The following is a 15073-nucleotide window of genomic DNA, read 5'->3' on the forward strand; positions in this document are numbered from 1 at the left end:
ATTACAAAGCTGTTATTATTAACCATGCAACTACACCACCTCTCAATGCCCTCAGTCTCTCTATTCTGCCTGGCAAATACCAGTTTCCAACCCTAATCCTCTAGGATGTCCAAGGCTTTCCCTTGCTTGAAAAACTTACAGACAGGTAAATATAAACAGCAGGAAAATTAAAAAGACAGGTTGAGAAGGAAAGCTATGCTTATACCAGGATGGGTTTTGGCAGGTGAAATGTACAGGCATTTAAGCATCATTTACTGTTTGGAAAAGGGAAACAGATCAGCCCTTCAGGAAAGACATACTTTTTCTGGCTCAGATCCCCAGGAGGAATTTCAGAGAGTGGCAGAGCTGAAAGGAAGCTCAGAGTTCAGCTAGAAAACCTTTGTTTTCCTTTGACATGAGTCTGCTCATAAGACAATTTCAGGCATAATGGACACTTTCGATGAGCAGCTTGGAAAGCTGGCCACTTCTTTTCTTTCCCTTCCCTTCCTCCTCTTCTTTTTGATAACAGCTTTACTGAGATATAATTCACATATTATGCAATTCACCCATTTAAAGCATACAATTCAATATCAACCAGCCATTTCTTGCCCCACTGAAAGCAGAGAGCCAGCTGAACCTCAGCGAGAGCATCTCTGCGGAGGAGAATTCAGTCCAGTTTAATCAGGAAAGCATTTACTGAGCTCCTGCTGTGCCACGAGCTATGCTGGGTACATTCCTTTCTGGTGAACTCATACAGTGGTTTTCAAAGTGTGGTTCCAGACCAGATGCATCAGCATTGTTTGGAATTTAGTAGAAATACGCATTTTTAGGCCTCAGCTTAAACCTACAGAAGCAGATGGGTGGAGCCCACTGAGCCGGATTTTAACAAGCCCTCCTTGTGATTCTTAGGCATGCTAAAGGTTTGAGGATCACTGGTGTGACATAATGCCGAAGGTGAGTTCAGAAAAACCAACCTAGGCCATCTTGATCATATTAGGAATTCTAAGTGATCAAAATCAGAATCCCATGTTTCCTGCTAGAATAATAGAAAAACTGAAGTTCCTTTTTTTTTTTTTTTTTTTGAGACGGAGTCTCTCTCTGTCACCCAGGCTGGAGTGCAGTGGCGTGATCTCGGCTCACTGCAAGCTCCGCCTCCCGGGTTCACACCATTCTCCCGCCTCAGCCTCCCGACTAGCTGGGACTACAGGCGCCGCCACCACGCTCGGCTAGTTTTGTTTTTGTATTTTTAGTACAGATGGGGTTTCACCGTGTTAGCCAGGATCTCCTGATCTCGTGATCCGCCCGCCTCAGCCTCCCAAAGTGCTGGGGATTACAGCTGTGAGCCACCGCACCTGGCCAAACCTGAAGTTCTTTAAGGAATCCAAGACTATTCTGCCCCCTAACCCAGCAAACCTGTGAGCGGGAGGGTGCTGGCTTGGGTGCCCTCACATCCCTCCTCCTGTCTCTGAGCACAGCCCTCAGATTCACACTGGTCCCCACCTAGCCTGGCTGCGTTGTTTCCATCCTCTCACCTTCAAGTGAGAAAAGGTCTGACAAATGAACACATCTCCCAATAGCGCTCACAGCAAAGGTTGCCAAACCTCAGCCCTAAGAACCCCCAAGGAAGCTGGTTTCCACACAGATGCTGAGGCAGTCTCACAGATTCTGATTCTATATTTCTGGGAACGGTGGCTTTCAAACCTTTGACTGTGACTCATAGAAAGAAATACATTTGGCCGGGCGCGGTGGCTCAAGCCTGTAATCCCAGCACTTTGGGAGGCCGAGACCGGTGGATCACGAGGTCAGGAGATCGAGACCATCCTGGCTAACACGGTGAAACCCCGTCTCTACTAAAAAAAATACAAAAAACTAGCCGGGCGAGGTGGCGGGCGCCTGTAGTACCAGCTACTCGGGAGGCTGAGGCAGGAGAATGCCGTAAACCCGGGAGGCGGAGCTTGCAGTGAGCTGAGATCCGGCCACTGCACTCCAGCCTGGGCGACAGAGCGAGACTCCGTCTCAAAAAAAAAAAAAAAAAAAAAGAAAAAAAAAAAAAAAGAAATACATTTTACATCATGACCTGAAACAAATACATACAAAAGTATACACACACATATAACTGAAATACAAGGTGTGATTCACGGGGATACATTTATTTTTTCTATTCTATCCTCTTGTATTCTATTTTTATTAAAATCCTAGACATGATGACCCTGTAAACTGATTTGATGACCTTCCAATGGGTCTACTCCTACTATCTGAAAATCCCTGGCCTAGGGCACAGCCTGGAACCTATAATGTTAAAAGGTGGCCCGCCTGATCCTGAGACAGATGATCCTCTGCCATGGCCCCTGACCCAAGGCTAGTACTCTGCATGACATACCATGGTTACTATTGCTATTGTTATTGGCCTTCTGAGAACGGACAAAAATGTGCCCCGGGTTTTATACACAGGACTATCATTGCATTGCTTACCTTAATAGATCATTCCAGAATTATTTTCTGTTGAGTTGAGATCTCTGAAGTACCAATAGGTGGAGGAAGCGGTTATTCCCAAATAGCCAATTTCCTTCTCCCAAAGACTCCAGAGGGCCTATTTTAGGTGTCTTTCCTACCACCATAAAAGCTGCCAGGAAAAGGTGTTTATTGGAGCTTTTGGTATCTATGGGCCTATTGTCTCAGCAGCTGGAAAAACATCAAGGACACAGCAGATCTAAGGGAATTGGATCTAACCCCCTTAGTCAAAGACCAACATAGCTCCAACATCTGGCTGACTCACTCACCCTCTAATTCAGGGGTTTTCTTTTTAAAAATTTTTATTTTTACCTTGTAGCTCCAGCTTAAAGGAAAATTCAGGGGTTTTCAACCCTCTCCAACTCAAAGCCCCTTTATGAAACAGCTGTTTTGTATGGCACCCTTTAATATTTTAAAATAAAATTAACAAGTAGTATAACCTGCCTAACACCCATTTCCAAAAATTCTAATAATGTCCCACTTGTGATGTAAAGGAGAAATAATAAAATAACATGTGTTTCAACATAAACGCTTAGGCCGACTACAAGAAGACAGAGAAGAAGTCAAATGCTCGTACTTGTAAGTGCCATATATTGGACTGCATATTATTTCACCTAACAGACAGGGCTGGCAACTCGAGTACCCTAAGCAGCACTGCTGTTGATGACATGATTGTCTAAAACAGCAAACAACTGCTGGTGGAGTTTCAACCAAAACGAGAACCATCGGCTCTTGATATACATGCCTTCCTGGACAAGTCAGTGCAGTGGCAAGCCTGGGAGGAGACAGCAAAGAGATGGAGACAATTCCTTTCACTGGAGTTGTTTGGAAAGGTGTATTGCCTGTAAGTGGTTTTGGGTGGTAGCTGACAATAAGTGAAGAGGAGTTTGAGTGGAATGCTAATGGGCATGTTCCATTAACAAAATAAATTTCTCGGGGGAAAATTTAGGAACAAGGAGAGAGGAACCAGTAAGGCTGAGTGTGGTGTAGAAGGAAGGGTGAGAGGGCAGACAGTCCCCAGTGGTGTGGTCTAGGTAGGGGACTTTGGAGAGCAGGAATGTCTAGTGAGATTGCGAGTGGGCTGCTATGGAGTATGTGAGGTAAAACCCCTTCTCTGCCTCTTCCATCGAGTGCTCAGTTAAGTTTAAAGTCCTCCTTGATGATGGTTTGGTGCACGTGGGTTCTTTCAGGGGACTCTAGATTACCACCCAAGATTAAACAGCTCATGTTAGCTTCTCTGGAATTCAAGTCTAAGTCAGTCTCTTTTCACCATCCCTTAACAATCGAGGCCTCCTGGACTGATGGCTTAGATTAACACATTAAGTTTATTTCTCTGACCTTTTTCTGAAAATGAATGGTTGGAATGACCTGCAACCTAAAGAAAGATTGTACACCTTCCCCAAACATTTGCTGTGAAACCGCAGGCCCGCCCGTTCTTAGGTGTCATGCTACAAATTAGCCTACTCCTCGGGGTGCAGGTATTTGGCCTGAACATGCCTTTGGTGATTTTAAGAATGAATTATTCTCCTTCTTCAAGCAATCACATCCACCAGCCGGCTCCCAGAAATAGAAAGCACTTCATCACACAAATTAACTCCTCTCTCCTATTTTGCAGAAGATGAGTAATCTATTAAAAAAGAGATGCTATTATCTAAACAGGCAGCTCTGTCTGCACTTTTAATTTCAACTAAATGCCTTGCTCCCTTTTCAGCAGTGGGCAGGGCCGTAAATCTGTTTAATAATCAGATGACGAATAAAAACACTCCAGAAACCACCTCTATCAAGTTAATTACAGTCTCCTCTGTTTTCTGAAAGTGACTCCCGACCAATCAGCTACAAAAGAGAAGAGAAGACCAGGTCCTTTGGACTTAGCCCACTTTACGTTTTCACCTAGTTGGAGCCCATCCAGGGGAGCAGATTCATGGGCAATTCCAGTTGTGGGCTTCTGGTAGCTGCTCTTAAATTATGTCAGGTTGTCAGGTGTCGGAGAGCAACATGTGTTTCATTTAGGATGCCGGCTTCCATGACTATCGTTTAAGGTGTTATTAAAAAAGAAAAAAAAAATCCTTCCACTTCACCAACAGTGTTGGCCTGTCAGTTTCATATTTGTTAAAGGGCAAAAGTGTTCTCCTGGGGGAAATTTTCCTGCTCAGTGCACAGGAAGAGAAAGCTGAACATATGTCGGAACTTTCCTTACCACCTCCTTCAACCACCACCGGCCCCCTCCCCATGCAAAACACCCCAACCCAATCTAACACCAAATATTTTGAAACCTCCCATTCAGGGCCTCTTCCCTCTGCTTCTGCATTGGGATCTTCTGCCACTTACAGAAATGTCCACACCAGAGACTAATCTGATGTGCACAGGTCTCTTGGCATCTCATCCCTCACCTCTCATCTCATTCACACTACTGGTGCTACAGCACAGGTCTACTGATGTCATGTGGTGACATTTTAGGCTTCTCAGGATGGCCAGAACCAACCCTTCCAGAATCATCTCTCATCTCACCCCTGCCCCTGGTGCATTCTCTGCAGACACTGCTCCACTAATTTCCTTGCTTTCACTCTTGCAAATCTGTCAGCTCAGAGCATCCTTCTCTGCTTCTCTGTCTCAAGGAATCCTATTCTATTCTTCCCCCAAGGCTCAGCACAAAGTGCTCCTGAAGCATCACCTGCATGTTGTGATTTGGGACTTGTGTCTATCTGCTTGGCACAAGCTTCTTGAGGGCAGGACTCAGACTGATTGATTTTCCTCACAGCATCTGGCATACTGTAGGCATACAGATGTTCGATCATAACTTAACATATTTTGCTTGTCATTTGCTGCTTTTATTTTATAAAATCTATATATACAGTGTGCTTCCAAAGACACAACATGTCACCCTGGGGAAGATATAAAGCATGGTTGGGAGGCCCTGTCACTCAGGTACACTTGTGAGTCTCCAAACATAGGAGGTAGCATCAGGAAGCAAATGCTATCATCTGGGCAGGATATTTATCAATAAAATGACCACTCACCAATAAAGTTCCCACTCAAACCTCTCTCCCCACTTAACAACATCTCTGCCCATCACACGAAAGTGTGTTTGTGGATGGTTGTGTTTCAGGTGTGCCTACCCTGTTAATATCACATATGCAGGAAATGCAAAGGCCCTGAGGTAGCCTGGGCAGGACCTAAAGCAGTCACTGATTTTGTCGTTGTTGTTAGATGTTTGGAGCCATTTTTTTTGCAGCTAAACACTGGCACAAAATCCTTTCAGGATATGCCTTGAAGATTCAGACATCCTGCAGGGAAAGAAGCACCACAATTGATACAGGTGGTCTCCATTTTTGGACATAAAATATTCTGGATATTTCATCTTTTTCTTTCTAAAATGGAAAGTCTTGACTATTTTTTGTGATTCTAAATATGACGCATTTTTGAAAAAAATGTTTTAACCATCATGGCAGAATGTAACATCTGAGTGACAAGCTGTGCTAGTCACACCCACCAGAGATGGCCACTCTTAAGTTTGCTCTATTTCTCACCCAATTTCCCAATCTTTTTATGCTTCTTTATTTCTTCTGAAACCTATTTTTTTCCAGTTGACAATATGCCAAAATCATCTTTCTATATCAGTACATGTAGATCTAGCATGTCCTTTTTCTTTTCACTATCTCACTTTATCCTCAAATTAACTGCAGCCACGGAGGTAGCCCCACTTTGACTGACACAAAGACTGCGGTTGGGAGAGAGTTCTTCTGCCCAAGTGGACAATTGGTAGGTTAGAATACTGGGCTCTGTGATTCAATAGCTTATGCCCTCGCCTTGACACCATACTCTCTGCCTCCAGAAGACAAGACTAGAACCAGAAGATATACTTTGCGGAGAGCTAGAGTTCAGCTCCATGTAAGGAAAAAGCCTTCTGATAAGAAGAGCTGTCTCACAAAAGAATGGGATAGCTCATAAGACAGTGAGTTGTCCATCACTGGAAGAATTCAATCAGAGGTGAAACTTACTATGCAAACCATACAAAAGACTCAAATATTGGAGAAAGAGTTGAACTGTGTAGCCTCGAAGACCGTTCTCCAGCATTGGAATTGTGTCATTTCACAGTTCCAAGATGGTCTGCCTCTCTGCAATTGTTCTAAGAATAGTGAAAATCCAGCTAAGGACTTAGTCCTTTAATCCGATAGCTCCTTCTGAGATGCATTAGTAATTAGCAGAGAGAGACTGTGGTTTTGTTTTCACAAGCTCTAGCCTATTTTATCTACCCCTGTAATTTTCTCCCTACCCTAGCCGTGAGCAACTTTTACTTTTAAATGTTTAATTTGTCAAAGGCCCGAAAGCACACTGAATGCTGCCTTCGAGAGAACTCCACAATGTGGGTGTGTGTGAGGCAACGTGGGCTGGGAGGTCTATGCATTCTGAACCCAGACCAGTGATGGACAGAAAGACTGTTCAGTCCTCTGGTTATGTATGAGCTGCTCGATGCCCAGGTATTCTGATTTGTTAGCATAGGCTCAAACACAAACATGAACAAACACACGCACACATCCCAATGTCCATGGTTGGAGTGAGGGGGACACTTTTCACCTCCTGCTGGGGTGCCCAGTTTGAACAGAAGGAGTTTCTTATATTTGGGGTATCATAAGCTCAAAAGCAAACAAGGAGCACTGGCCTGAGTACGCTGTGGCAAAAGACTCCCAGCCCTGGACAGGCATCTTGTTCCCATTCCAGGACCCAGATGGCTGTCTGGGTGGAGCCACAGATGACCCACATCACCCAGAAGCCAGGTGGTGTGATGTGAGTCTTGCCAGCAATGCCGCATGGCTCCTCAGTAGCTATTCCATTTGAGTCTGTCACAGCGCCTGACCTTCCACCACTGGTTACCCGATTCTTGTGGGTCACCACTGCCCTCCTCTGGGGGGCATTAAGACATTATACAAGTCATATTAATACGTGCTCATGTTAGAAATTGTTGAAAATCATAAATTAAATACCACCAATTAACCCACTGTCTAGATGGCCTCTTTTTATACCTTATGGTCTGTTGAGGCTTTCCCGTTCCTTTAGCAGAAAATCCTTATGGACCAAAAGGTCATCCTTCCGTATTCCTCATTGCACAGTTCAGTACAAAACAACATTTAACCGAGCCTCCAGTATTTTTCAGGGATGATATGAGCCGATCAGAAACCAAGTAACCAAGCTCGGGTCCCAGGAAGACATTACTGCAGGAGAACATGAACAGCTGACACATAGTGAGAGTGTACTCTGTACCAGGCACGTGCTAAGCATCTTCCATGTATTATCTCCCTTAGTGCCCTCGATGATTTTACAAGGTGGGAGTGTGATCCCCATTTTAGAAAAGAGAAAATCGAGGTTTGGAGAGTTGGAGGATCTTATCATTGCTGGTGGGTGGCAGAGCAGGGACTGAATCCAGGTCGGGTTGACTCCAGAGCCTGTGCTCCTAACTACTGTGCTTTCCTTTAATAGTGGAAGCATTTGCAAAGATCAGCAGCAGCTCTCTAGGAAAGGATTAACTTTGGAGAGGGGGACCAAGGGCAGAGGAGGTCTCCTAAGCAGAGTTTCAGTGAAACTCACCAGGGTGGACATTCTAGACAGGAAAAAACAACCCATGCAAAGACACAGAGTTTTAAAACATCTGAGTACACAGGGAACTAGAGTTCCATATATTCTCTCTAATGATAAATCTTTTAAATAAATAATGATGAAGTAATTTGTAATTTCTTTCAATTGAAAGGGTGTATTTCTTCAGTATCAAATATAGGCTTTGCTGAGAAACAAAAATTTAGCCTATAAAGGATTACAGCACAAATCTCCAGCTGGGAGGGGAAGATGTTAAGTCTCTAAAACCTTCTGGGAAATAAATTCTTGGATCAATCACTTTCTTTTCTTCAAGATAGTATTGTTTTTTAATTAAATGAGAAATATATAAACATATTCTCCTTTTATTAAGAAATAAAACCTTATAAATACAAGAGAGGGTGAAGTTTCTTTTGACCACGATCTTTAATCTGGATTGGCTCCCCTGTCTCATAGGTAACCACTGTTGGGACTTCAGAGTATATCCTTCTCTGTCTTTTTCTATACGTTTACACACATATACTTCACACTGAAAAGGTATGGTATTGGTTGTATTCTGTGCTGTATTATATAAGTGGTTCTGCAACTCGCTTTTTTCCACTTTATAATACGCCTTAGAGCTCTGCTTATGTCATGTGGATCCAGTGTGTGTGTGTGCGTGTGTGTGTGTTTTCAGATGGAGTTTTGCTCTTGTCACCCAGGCTGGAATGCAGTGGCGCAATCTTGGCTCACTGCAACCTCCACCTCCTGGGTTCAAGTGATTCTCCTGCCTCAGCCTCCCGAGTAGTTGGGATTACAGGCACGTGCCACCATGCCTGGCTAATTTTTGTATTTTTAGTAGAGCTGGGGTTTTACCATGTTGGCCAGGCTGGTCTCGAACTCCTGACCTCAGGTGATCTACCCACCTCAGCCTCCCAAAGTGCTGGGATTACAGGTGTGAGCCACCGCACCTAGCCCAGTGCATTGTTTTTAATAGCTTCATCATATTCCATATTAGAGATAAGGCATTGCTTATTTCCCTTAGTCTACTGATGAATACTGAGGTTGCTTCTAATTTGGTACTATTACAAACAGTGCTGCAGTGAGCATCCTTACATATGCTCATGGTATAAATAGTGAAGAATTCCCCAGGATAGACACTGAGAAGTAGGATTCCTGGACTATAGAATATGCACATTAAAATTTTTTTGAGACTTCCAAATTGCCCTCTGAAGTGGCTTTCCCAGTTTTAGTCCCACCACCAAGCAGTTCCTGTTTAGAATGGTGAGAAGAATCTTGGGAGGGAAGAGGGGGTTGAGTGAGAAGTGAAGCTGTATTTTAAATGGCATACTTGATATAATAAAATACTTAGAAAAAGAACTACTGTTTTCATAATACAAACGAGACAGGGCTCCAGCTTTACTTTTAGAGCTGGTCAAAATCTTGGCTTGGGGTGATATATAAAAGGATGGCCCCTCTCAAAGAGGAAGCCATACCCTGTCCCCCCAAGAATCTCTGGTAGGGTGATGGGGAAAGGATACAAGATTTACAAGTTTTTAAAAAGGAAGTGTTTTTTCTTTCCTCTCTCTCTTTTTTTTTTTTTTTTTAAAGAAAGAAACAGAGTCCTTTTAGGATTTAGGTGAAGGTCACTGACTTAGGGCCGGGAAGAAGGGGCCAAGTAGGTAGACTGCACTCTCCTCCCCAGGCCTCCAGGGCCACCTTATGTTTTAGGAGGCAGGTCTGGTCATCATCAAAATCGGGCTGAGCATGAACTCCCTGGGGCCAGAGGCAGGACTGCTCCACCGACCTCATAAATCTCTCTAGGCTCAAACACTCCTGCCCAGCTGGTCTGAGTGGAGAGGGCTTGTTTAACTCACATGGCCCAGGATTTCAGGCGCAAAATGCGGCTCTAGCAAAAGGCTGCCTCTGCGGATGGCTGTGGTTAGGAAGGTGCATTTACCATGGCGTTAATGGTACATGAAGGAGGAGACAGCCCTTCAGGAGAGAGTCCCATTCCGCTCCAAAGTGTGCACCAATTAAGATGATTACTGGTTTCCTTACAACACAAATACTAATGGCCTGTCACACTCTGGCATATTTTTCTTGGTAACCTTCAACTCCGAATGATTAATAAGGCTCTGGTGGCAAGGCTCATACACACACAGGCAGAAAACAGGGGAAAAATACAACACTCTGACGGAGGCATAGTCAATGAGGCAGAGGTTTGTGAAAATAAGTTCTGAAGGACCGTGACTGTTTGGGAAGTCCCAGCCACGATCAGTGGGGAGAGTGTCCTGAGAATGCTCTGAGCAGTTAGGATGAGAACCAGTCATGTGACCCCCCAAAGGTCACTTTCCTGCCCTGGCCCTCAGCGCCGTGTCTGTTGAATGGGGCAGTAATCCCGCTCCTGCTTGCCAGGCAGGATGTTTGTCCTGAAGTGTGCTTAAAGATGCAGAGAGTGGGAGCACCGTCATTACTGGCTGTTGACAGTGGAAGAGGGCACACAGGAGGAGTGGGAGGTAGCACAGTGTGTGGGAGAGAGGCTCTAAGAGCAGCCAGCCTTAAGTGGAATGTCTACTTTTCCAACAGACCAGCAAGCTCTGCCAAGCTACTTAAATTTCTCTAAGCCTCAGTTTCCTTATCTGCAAAGTGGGAATAGTAATAGAAGCCTTTTCCACTGGGTGTTAGGACGATATAAGGTGATATCAGAAGGCTCAGCAGGCCCAGTGACTGGGACAGACCAAGCATTTATATTTGTTGGTGGCGATTGTTATTATTATTGTTGTTGTTACTCTAAGCCAGGAAAAATGGCATCAGCCTTGGAGCCGCCAAGGAGACCCTACTTTCCCAATTTGCATTTACTAGAGACACGTCCCTCCATGCAGAACATTTCAAAACCCATTCCTTCCCCTTATCAAGGTCAGATAAGGCCTCCAACTGTGCTGCACACAATTCCCTCCCCGTGTTCCATGGGCTTTATTAAGGGAGAAAAATGGTAAAGAGTGTTTTTCACTTGGCCTTCTCAGAAATGTGAACTGCCGGGTAGAGGTACCAATACCTCACTGATGTTTTTTGTGTAATATTCAGTAATTAATGAGGATGTAGTTAGAGGAGGTTCTGCCTGACCACTCTGGGGTTTTCTTTCCCCATTCATTTTATGTAAAGTACTGTGCAAAGCCCTCTCTTCCACCCAGTTGTCATCCCTAAACCCTTCCCATGAAGAAATTTTGGAGCATGCTGAGCCTTGGGTGAGTCAAATGTCCACCTCGGCTCACATAGGGAGCGGCCCCTGTGGGATGCTTAAGGCCCACCCCTCTCCAGGTTGGAGGACTGGGAGTCCTGCGAGCAGAAGAGGGGCTCACACACTCCCAGGGCCAGGCAGCTAAGGGATACGTGGGAAATGGGCCATAGGGAAGCCTGCAAACCCAACTGTGGCCTTGTGGGAATGAGGTCTCGGAGGTGATATCATGAGAACTGGAGAAGCAGATTTTTATCGGAGTTCTCATATTGGCAATTCAATCAGATTTTAAAAAATTATTTTGAAGGCCAAATAAGGAGGTTGATGGGGCTGTTTCCAGCACCTTGAAAGGAACATAAACTCTTCAAAGCCAGAAGTTTATGACCTAGAGCAAAGGAGGAGTAATTCACCAAATGGAGTTCTCTAAGACCAAAGGCGTTTAATGGATTGGAAAAAAGAAGACAGTAAAAACCACCTGTAATTCTACTACTCAGACCACTATTAACATTTTGATATATATACTTCCAAGCATTAAAAAAATCTACATATATACCTATAGTTACAGATGTGTTGCTTGGTTTCTATATTTCATAGGAATGGGCCCAGATGTACATCTCCATCTGTAGCCTTGGCTTTCCTGCACTTAACCCCTACCTTGTAATCATCTTTGCAGGCTGTTGTTTTCCGGCAGCTTCCTTACACCAGACCCTCCTTGCTACCAAAATTTGCTCACTCAGCAGTTTTTCTGGGATGGGTTGAGCCAGTGTTTCCCAAATGTAAGTAATAAACAGTCCCCTTTAAAAGAAAAAAAAAATATTGTGGCCTCTTCTATAAACATACCCAGGAATGTATCTAAGAAATACTAATCAAAGAAACCAAAGTTTCTGTCTTTCAATTGTGAATTTTCACCACAAAGAGGCGTATCATAGTTGGTAAAAGAATCTTTTAAGACACTAAAAATCAAAATAAAAAGATGGGTAAAATTCCTGTCTACCTCTTGGGTGCAGTGAACCCTCATTTGAGAAGCACTGGTCAAAGGCATGATAACGGATCCCTCACAACCCAAGGTCCTTGTTGGTTCGGCCTCTGCAGCCCTCTTTATCTGGGCCTAGCCCTGCTGGCCCTTCCTCCCTAATGAGGGACCTTAGAAACTGCATAGGTCACTGGTTTGCACCCTGTACACCCTGGAGCCCTGGAGTCCAGCTCAGGTTCTCCCAGGGTCTCCCTTCTCCCACCTTCAAGGGGAGTAGGCATCCTTTACAATTTTTTCTGCATCAGGTTCTTGGGTAAGATTTATTTTGAAAAAAGTTTTTACTATTGAAAAAAGGAAAAAAGCTAGAAAAGCACAAATGTAGGCCATTCCATATCACAGATGGTGAAATTATGAACCAGAGAGGGCAGGGCTTCCTGGGCCACCAGCAAGTTTGTGGCAGACAAGCCTGAGACTTGGGGCTCCCTCCCCCAGCTCTGCCACACCTCAGATCCCTCTCCCAGAGCCTTTCTCATACCCAGCCCCCAGCCCTCACAGTACCCTGCTTCACTGTCTCCTTGCTTTCCCCAAAATAAGCATCAATTTTTAAGAGTTCCCTATGTATTTCCTCTCACATGCAGATGGGAAGACACAAAAGCAACGGGTACAGAAGTCTCCAAATGGAATCCTGGCATCACCCCAGAGCTGCGTATGCTGAAGGGTCTTTAGCACACAAAGGGAGAGAGAGTTGATGCAGTCGGCAGATCTGTAATTGCAGACATAATCTTTTTAGCTGGAGACACCTTTCTGATTCCACCGAAGATGAAATGAATTCAATTTGAGAATTCATTCCCATTCTAAATACCAAAACAGAGGCTTTCAGGAAATGAAGGCTGTCTCCTTCATGGAGCCAAATGTCTGACAGTGGCAGCCAGGTACTGGGTCTGTGACCTGGAAGAGGGAGGGGCTGGGAGGTACAGTGTGGGAGGTAGGTGCCTTGGTGTAGACCTGGCTTCTAGGTCCGGTGAGCCTTGCCTCAAACTTGCCATGTGACCTTAGGCTACTCATGTATCCTTACTAAGTGCCAATGTCCTCATGTCTAAAATGTGTTCACTGGATTGTAGTTACAGTGCAAATGATGGATGGTGCCTGGAGGCAGGCTGATGTGTTTTGTCACTCAGCCCCAGCATGTCAGATATCTCATCTGCAAAATGGGAGCAAACAAATTTACTAATGGGGAGAGGAGTAATACTGGCATCAGAGATTCTCCATAAATAGGATACCAAAAAAAAATCACTTCTTTCTTTGACATGCAATGGCAGCTGCTGCCTCAAACATGTTACTTTTTGGCGAGTGCTGGTATCGCCAATGAGCTCTAAGGCATGCTTACTCCCACTGGACCTGGCCCTGGCCCTTCCTTGGCTCCCTCCTGAGCTGGAGAGGCAGGGCCAGGCCCGGAATGGGAGGGGGAGCAAATAACGAAGGGCCAACCATTCAAGCTCCAGGACCTCCAGGGAAGAGGGCTGGGCCAGAGCATCAGAGAAGGCTTCACAGAGGGCAGAGGGCCTGATTGCCCTGGGCCTTGAGGATGAGTGAGACTGTCAGGAGGCAGATAAACAGATAGGCATTGGGCCATGAAAGCATGTGTGATGATGAGAGAGAGTGATGGGGGAGGAGCGGGAAGGGTGGTTGGACAGGAAGGTGGGGCCCCATTCTCTGTCTCCTGGCAATGTCAGGCCTGACCTTGGGAGGGCAGATACTGAGCCCTGTCCTGCAGCAGCATCCACCCCTCATCTGTCCAACCCCAGCTCTACAGTGTGCAAGACAGACAGCGTGTGTGCGATACATTTCAAAGGGGCATTCTACATCTATCATGTGGATGTCATAATTCAGCACAATGCACAAACAGTACCACAACGCCTTGAGAGTCTGGCTGGGGAGATGAGAATTAGATAAGCAAAAGCAATATCCAATTTATCAGATGGACTTGGAGCTGAGATGAAAACACGTATGACTGATGATGTTCATGAAGTGACAGGATCCCACGGATATACCCAGGGTCACGTACAGTTCCCATGCCCGGGGCTCTAAGAGCTATAATGGCATCTCTTTTTCTCCCACCCAGTAAAGCACAGGCAGATGTGTGAGTGTCATGATATAAAGACATACTAGACACAAAGCTGTGTGCCTTCTGCAATGTCCTTAACTGTCTCCTCTCCCCAACAATACCCCCCTACCCCAATGCCCCAGCATCTCACCTGAATCAGGTCAAAGAGAGACTCAGATGAAACATCACACAGTACACTGGGGCATGGGATGTGGCTTTCTGAGGAGCCACCAAAGAACTGGATGACACAACTGGGAAGTCAGTTCGGACTATGACCAATCGGAAGGAGGAGACGAGAGACAAGCAGGTAGAAAAACTTCCTCTTCTCTCTCCTCTATGGACTCCTCCGAGATGCTGTTCCCCCTGGTGAGCTACTAGAGCAGCGCCCCTATGCTGCGAGAGCACACCTGCTGGATGCTGGCACTACTGTGAAGAGGAAGCTGCAGTCATCCCTTGAGTTTTCCTGAATCACTTTCCCTTTTATCCTCATCGTCACTGTCTCAGGCTCACACTCCCCTCCCCCAAATAAACTGTCAGTGACTTAATCCTTCCTTAGGCTCTGTTTTCTAGAGGACACAGGCTTAACTATGACAAAGAATAACCATACATTTGATCTAATTTGTAAGATAAAAGTAAATCATTCACAAACATTGATGCTTTTGGAATGATCACAAAATTACTTGTGACACTCTTACAGCACATC

At 45.1% G+C, this 15073-nt stretch overlaps 1 protein-coding gene across 3 annotated transcripts in view; it reads right to left on the bottom strand.

The window, feature by feature from the left end:
* LOC105482624 (polypeptide N-acetylgalactosaminyltransferase 10) overlaps positions 1–15073 on the bottom strand; it is a 274728-nt gene that overhangs the window by 52735 nt on the left and 206920 nt on the right. The gene's annotated exons all lie outside the window — the stretch shown is intronic.

This window comes from Macaca nemestrina, chromosome 6, assembly GCF_043159975.1.
Source record: "Macaca nemestrina isolate mMacNem1 chromosome 6, mMacNem.hap1, whole genome shotgun sequence".
Lineage (NCBI taxonomy): Eukaryota > Metazoa > Chordata > Mammalia > Primates > Cercopithecidae > Macaca > Macaca nemestrina.